Source organism: Hordeum vulgare, chromosome 6H (assembly GCF_904849725.1).
Source record: "Hordeum vulgare subsp. vulgare chromosome 6H, MorexV3_pseudomolecules_assembly, whole genome shotgun sequence".
Taxonomy (NCBI): Eukaryota; Viridiplantae; Streptophyta; class Magnoliopsida; order Poales; family Poaceae; genus Hordeum; species Hordeum vulgare.
Genome location: NC_058523.1, coordinates 510,733,822 through 510,741,805, shown reverse-complemented (window position 1 = coordinate 510,741,805; position 7,984 = coordinate 510,733,822).

Sequence of the window (7,984 nt, the reverse complement as noted above, 5' to 3'; positions counted from 1 at the left end):
GGCTCACTTTCATATTCTGCAATATTGACTAAATTTTGAAGTAACAAATAAAATTTGTAATTGTACCTATTCACCCCCCCTATAGGTTCATCTCCATCCTTTCAATTGGTATCAGAGCCTCATGCTCTAATCATGTGGCTTAACCGCCCTAGAGCGAGATGGATAAGGATGGGAACCCGCTGACTGCTCCTCCCCTTGAAAGTGGAGCTTCATCCACGGATGAAAGATATCCTTCACTTCTGAAGATCTCGAACGAGCCATTGCTAAGAAGAAAGAGGAGCATGATGCTTCTATTGAGGCTTTGGTCAAAATGATGTTGGATGCATTGGGTGTAAAAAATACACCACCGGAGAACCGAAATGGTGTGATAAAACAAGCAACTGCATCTCTCCCTAGTTTGGGCCAACAACCTCCAACTGACAACAACACCGGTGTTCCATGGCTATATGAAAAACCTACAGTGGATAAACCTAAGTATAATGCTAGGGGAAACCCTCGTTTACTTGATGACACTTCTAATTTTTCTTTGTGGAGAGTTGGTATGCAGGATCATCTTAGGTTTGCCAACAATGAGATGTCGGAGATCTTGGAGAAAGGTTACAACCCTGTGAACCCCAAGGACCTCACGCCGGGAGAAGTATATGACAAACACCTCAATGACACCACGATCATGCTCATAAGAAAGGGCATGTCCGACAAGGAGAAAGGCCTTACATTCACCTATCAAATGCAAAAGAACTCTGGATAGCATTATGATGACCAAGAAGGGAACATCCTCTCTTCGTCTTGCACAATATGAGATTGCGAAAGGGGCACTAAAATATTTATGCATGGAGAAAGGAGATAACGCCAAGCATCTTCTTGAAAGATTGATGAAACTTGCTGCCGACATAGAATCATATAATTGTGACAAGAGTCAAGATGGATTCAATATGATGAAATGGATTCTTGTGGATAAACTCCTAAATTCTCTTGCTCCATACCACCATCAAATGGTATGGGACATAAGGAGAGAACATGGTTTTAAGGACATGTCTCCCGACGATCATCTCAACCTTCCAATTATTCGAAGAATCAAAGGCCAATGCTACAAGGCGTTGCTACCTCTTGAGCTTGCGTTGGTTTTCCCTTGAAGAGGAAAGGGTGATGTAGCGAAGTAGATAAGTATTTTCCTCAGTTTGTTGAGAACCAAGGTATCAATCAAGTAGGAGGAACAAGCAAGGCCCCAATAGTAGTACCTACACAAATAATCAAACACTTGCACCCAACGCTATAAAGGGGTTGTCAATCCCTTCAGATTTATTTGCAAGGATGAGATTTGATAGAGATAGATATAAAAAATTGAGGAAACAAAAGTAAATAAATTGCAGCACAATATTTTTGGTATTTTTGGTTTATAGATCTGAAAATATAATATGAAAAATAGACCTGGGGGCCATAGGTTTCACTAGAGGCTTCTCTCATAAAGGAAAATAACACGGTGGGTGAACAAATTAATGTCGAGCAATTGATAGAAAAGCAAATAATTATGAAGATATCTAAGGCAATGATTATGCATATAGGCATCACGCTCGTATCAAGTAGACCGAAACAATTCTGCATCTACTACTATTACTCCACACATCTACTGACTCCTGCGTGCATCTAAAGTATTAAGTTCATGAAGAACAGAGTAACACATTAAGTAAAGTGACATGATGTAAAGGAATAAACTCAAGCAATATGATGAAAACCCCATCTTTTTATCCTTGATGGCAACAATAAAACACGTGCCTCGCTACCCCTACTTTGTCACTGGGTGAGGACACCGAAAGATTGAACCCAAAACTAAGCACTTCTCCCATTGCAAGAATTACCAATCTAGTTGGCCAAAGCAAACCAATAATTCAAAGAGACTTGCAAAGATATGAAATCATGCATATAAGAGTTCAGAAGAGACTCAAATAATATTCATAGATAATCTGAACATAAACTCAAAATTCATCGGATCTTGACAAATACACTGCAAAAGAGTATTACATCGTATAGATCTCCATGAAGATCATGAAGAACATGGTATTGAAGATCAAAGAGAGAGAAGAAGCCATCTAGCTACTAGCTATGGACCCGTAGGTCTGTGGTGAGCTACTAGCTACGTTAGTATAAGAAAAATAAATCACCACTTTAGGTACTGTTATGAACTCATTCTTTATTTATATTGATGTAATATTTACTGTATTCCAACTTCTCCATGGTTCATACCCCCCGATACAACCCATAGATTCATCAGAATAAGCAAACAACACAAAGAAAACAGAATCTGTCAAAAACAGAATAGTCTGTAGTAATATGTTTACTTTGAATACTTATGTAACTCCAAAAATTCTGAAAAATTAGGAAGATATGGGTAATTTGTAATCCAATCTTGTGTAAAAATACATATCAAAATCACGTTCCAGTGAATTTAAAAAATTCCTGGACTAAGAGCGAAAGTTTCTATTTTTCAACAAAATCAACTTGCAAACACCGTAGACCATCCCAAAGGTCTTACTTGGCTCAAGCACTAATTAAAACAAGAAAATAAAATTATTACAGAGGTAATAATGTGTGCAACACTCAAAAACAGAAGAAAAAACAAAAGCAAAACAAATAAAATTTGGTTGCCTCCCAACAAGCGCTATTGTTTAACGCCACTAGCTAGGCATAATGCAAAAGATCTAGGTATTGTCATAGTAGTAAGGGAGCTTATCAATGTTATTATCATACTCCCTTATTTCAGCAGAAAGTTTCCTTTGTGACAGGCAAAAGTAATGAAAAGGGCTGAATTTAATAGGATAAGGATAATTAAAATCAAGTGCGGGAGGAATAGGTTCCTCCTTCGGCCCTCTATAGTGTATGATCAATTCATCATTGTAGGATTTCCTTTGACGGAAGGTCATAAGTCTATCCCTTAATATGAACTCTAATCCATTATTTTGTATAGCGAAATCATCATTGAGTTCAGAAATCTTATCAACCAAAACCTCAATAGGAACCGTTTTTCTCAAATTTTCGTTATAAGCCACATAATCCGGGGACTACAATCTCATTATTTCTTGTTGGTTAAAAAGGATCTCCTCAATGGGGACATCCTCCATTAATTTTATAATGCGCAAAAATTTCACTAGCCTCTTTCATAATGAATCTAAACTCGTGGGCTAGAAATATAGTGGCGACACGCTTAACAGAAGCAAGCTGAATATTAGAGAACTCAAGAAAAATCCTTTATATGCAAGGGTGCATATGAACAAATTGTCTCTCAAGTTCAATTATTAGTAGTGTTATGGCGTCCGCAAGAATATTAGTTTTATTGAGGATAGACCCTCCTAAAGTAGGTAGCGTACTAGCACAATTAAGAAATCTTGAATAACACCTTTTCCAATGATATTGCCACTACCTATGCGGAGTTTTTTTGTATGAATGATAGTAGGTTCTCTATGGGAATCATTATTTTATTTAAAAATATTACTATCATTTTCAATGTAAACCTCCCCAGATCAGACATGGTGGCAACGGATAGATCTGGCACACAAGCGAGCGAACAAAAAGACGAACGGAAAATGGCGAATAAAAAGGAAAATCTTTTTGGTATTTTCTGAAAATCATTTTAGAAGTGGGGGGAGAGGAAAACGAGAAGCAAATGGAAAATAAAGTAAATGTAAAAGATGAGTTTGTGATGGGTACTTGGTAGGTGTGATCTTGCTATGTATCCTTCGTGGCAACAATGCCAGATATCCTTCTTGCTACCTCTTGAGCTTGCGTTGGTTTTCCCTTGAAGAGGAAAGGGTGATGCAGCAAAGTAGATAAGTATTTCCCTCAGTTTGTTGAGAACCAAGGTATCAATCCAATAGGAGGAACAAGCAAGGCCCCAATAGTAGTACCTACGCAAATAATCAAACACTTGCACCCAACGCTATAATGGGGTTGTCAATCCCTTCACAGTTATTTGCAAGAATGAGATCTGATAGAGATAGATATAAAAGATTGCGGAAACAAAAGTAAATAAATTGCAGCAAAGTATTTTTGGTATTTTTGGTTTATAGATCTGAAAATATAATATGGAAAATAGACCCGGGGCCATAGGTTTCACTAGAGGCTTCTCTCATAAAGGAAAATAATACGGTGGGTGAACAAATTACTGTCGAGCAATTGATAGAAAAGCAAATAATTATGAAGATATCTAAGTCAATGATTATGACCTTTACATTGTGTATGTTATTGTTGTAGAGTATTTATTACTTGCTTTAGTGGTTATAGTTGGTAGCATCATATAGGTTGCTCACCTAGTTGTCATTTTAGAGAACCTTTTTGTTGCTAACCCTAACTTGTGAAGAATAGCTAAAATTTGGTAGTTGCCTATTCACACACACACACACACCTCTAGTCCACCATATTGATCCTTTCAATTGGTATCAGAACCACGTCTCTTTATTAAGGGTTTCACCACCCGAAGAGTATGGATGATGAAGAGGGGGGAGTCCATGGACCACCCGAGGTTGTGGCCTTGACTTCGGTCACAAGGGACGACTTGAATGCAGCTATGACCAACCTTAGGACGTCCTTGACGAATGAAGTCAAGACCATGCTTAAAGAGTTAATTGAGGGGATTAAAAGTTCTCCCGAACCGGCGTTGGTGGTAAACCCGCCAACACGGATTCAGAGGCCAATTCCTCCAAGGAAGCGGCTAAAGGTATGCAACCTTCTTCCCCTCTCGACAATAATGGGACTGGAACCTATGCCTCAGTTCCACCTCCCCTCGTCTATGGAGAACCGGTTCCTACACCGCGTATTAATCATGTTGGTCCTCCTCCTAAGCTTGTTAAGGGTTTGCTAACTGGGTGTTTTCCATTAAGTCTCATTTGAATCACAGCTCAAAAAATTTATGGATAATAATTGAGCAAGGCTACTATCCGCATGACCCAAGCAACCTCACTCCAAGAGAACAAGAGGACAATCAATATAATCACTCCGCATTATTCATTCTCCAGTCCGCTGTGCCTCCTGAATATCTTCCTCACTTGCGCCCCTTCACTCTAGATAAGGACTGTTGGGAGCACATTATGGTGTTGTACAAGGGAAGCTCAAGCATTCAACGGTCCAACTATGAAGTGGTTCTTGATGAGGCCGATGAGTTTGTGATGAAGGAAGATGAGGACCCTCGAGATCTCTATCGAAGGGTGACTGCTATTGATGTTGCCCTCAAGGATCATGGAAGCAAGGATGTGGATGACACATGGATCAAGCGCAAGTTTCTCAAGTCCATCATGCCATTCAACAAAGCCATGTCATCCGTCATTCGCCAATGGCCGGATTTCCACTCCTTGTCCTCCAGTGAGGTGTTGGACGAATTCATTGCAATGTCAATCATGAACAAGACCGTTGAAAATGCTCTTGCTCGCGTTCGGTCAAAGACAGCTTCACCCAACCTTGCCTTAAAAGAAAAGGTTGCTTCTGAAGAAGAAGAGGAGGAGGAGGAAGAGGAAGGCTGCCCTGAAGACACTAAGTATGCTTATCACGAGCACATGGCTCTTGCGTCAAGGCAATTCTGGGGCAACAAGAGAAACTCAAGGCCCAATTTCTCCAAGAATAACTCACGTGGGTTCAAGACTAAGCAACGTGTGAGGACATGCTATAACTGCGGCAATGTGAGTCACTTCATGGCAGAGTGTCCCTATGAGAAGAGGGAAGACAACGGGGGCAAGCTCATTCGCAAAGACAAAGCCAAGTCTTTCCCAAACAAGAACAATTTTATCAAGAAACCCCATCCAAAGGGTATGGTGGCACTTGAAGAGTACCCCTCCGGTGATGATGACGATGATTATATGGTGGCAACGACTATTGTAGCCATTGCCACCCCCTCTCCCAAGGTGTCTCTTCGGCGCCCCCAACGATAACTGTTGGGGAACGTCGCATGGGAAACAAAAAATTTCCTACGCGCACGAAGACCTATCATGGTGATGTCCATCTACGAGAGGGGATGAGTGATCTACGTACCCTTGTAGATCATACAGCAGAAGCGTTAGTGAACGCGGTTGATGTAGTGGAACGTCCTCACGTCCCTCGATCCGCCCAGCGAACAATCCCGCGATCAGTCCCACGATCTAGTACCGAACGGACGGCACCTCCGCGTTCAGCACACGTACAGCTCGACGATGATCTCGGTCTTCTTGATCCAGCAAGAGAGACGGAGAGGTAGAAGAGTTCTCCGGCAGCGTGACGGTGCTCCGGAGGTTGGTGATGACCTTGTCTCAGCAGGGCTCCGCCCGAGCTCCACAGAAACGCGATCTAGAGGAAAAACCGTGGAGGTATGTGGTCGGGCTGTCGTGGAAAAGTCGTCTCAAATCAGCCCCAATACCTCCGTGTATATAGGTGGGAGGGAGGGGACCTTGCCTTGGGGCTCAAGGAGCCCCAAGGGGGTCGGCCGAGTCCAAGGGGGGAAGGCTCCCCCCCCCAAACCGAGTTGGACTTGGTTTGGTGGGTGGGAGTCCTTCCCTTCCTTCCCACCTCCCTTTTTTTCTTTCTCTTTGATTTTCCTTTGTATGGCGCATAGGGCCCTTTTGGGCTGTCCCACCAGCCCACTAAGGGCTGGTGCGCCACCCTTATGGCCTATGGGCTTCCTCGGGGTGGGTTCCCCCCCCCCCCCCCCCCGGTGAACTCCCGGAACCCATTCGTCATTCCCGGTACATTCCCGGTAACTCCGAAAACCTTCCGGTAATCAAATGAGGTCATCCTATATATCAATCTTCGTTTCCGGACTATTCCGGAAACCCTCGTGACGTCCGTGATCTCATCCGGGACTCCGAACAACATTCGGTAACCAACCATATAACTCAAATACGCATAAAACAACGTCGAACCTTAAGTGTGCAGACCCTGCGGGTTCGAGAACTATGTAGACATGACCCGAGAGACTCCTCGGTCAATATCCAATAGCGGGACCTGGATGCCCATATTGGATCCTACATATTCTACGAAGATCTTATCGTTTGAACCTCAGTGCCAAGGATTCATATAATCCCGTATATCATTCCCTTTGTCCTTCGGTATGTTACTTGCCCGAGATTCGATCGTCAGTATCCGCATACCTATTTCAATCTCGTTTACCGGCAAGTCTCTTTACTCGTTCCGTAATACAAGATCCCGCAACTTACACTTAGTCACATTGCTTGCAAGGCTTGTGTGTGATGTTGTATTACCGAGTGGGCCCCGAGATACCTCTCCGTCACACGGAGTGACAAATTCCAGTCTTGATCCATACTAACTCAACTAACACCTTCGGAGATACCTGTAGAGCATCTTTATAGTCACCCAGTTACGTTGCGACGTTTGATACACACAAAGTATTCCTCCGGTGTCAGTGAGTTATATGATATCATGGTCATAGGAATAAATACTTGACACGCAGAAAACAGTAGCAATAAAATGACACGATCAACATGCTACGTCTATTAGTTTGGGTCTAGTCCATCACGTGATTCTCCCAATGACGTGATCCAGTTATCAAGCAACAACACTTTGTTCACAATCAGAAGACACTGACTATCTTTGATCAACTGGCTAGCCAACTAGAGGCTTGCTAGGGACGGTGTTTTGTCTATGTATCCACACATGTAAATGAGTCTTCATTCAATACAATTATAGCATGGATAATAAACGATTATCTTGATACAGGAATTATAATAATAACTATATTTATTATTGCCTCTAGGGCATAATTCCAACAATAACCGCATCGCCAAGTGCCTTATGGCCAAAGGTATCGATCAGGTAACACCCAGCATTAAGACCACTATCACTACTGCTCCTTCATTGTTAAACTGTGTTGATGATAGTGATGTGGTGGAACTTAATGAGCATGATTTTGACAGATTTCTGTGTAAAATCAAAGGAGAATCCAAGAAGCACTTTGTTGCTCTTTTGGAACAACTGGATGAGGCTAATGACCTCATCGAGTCTCATGAGGAGA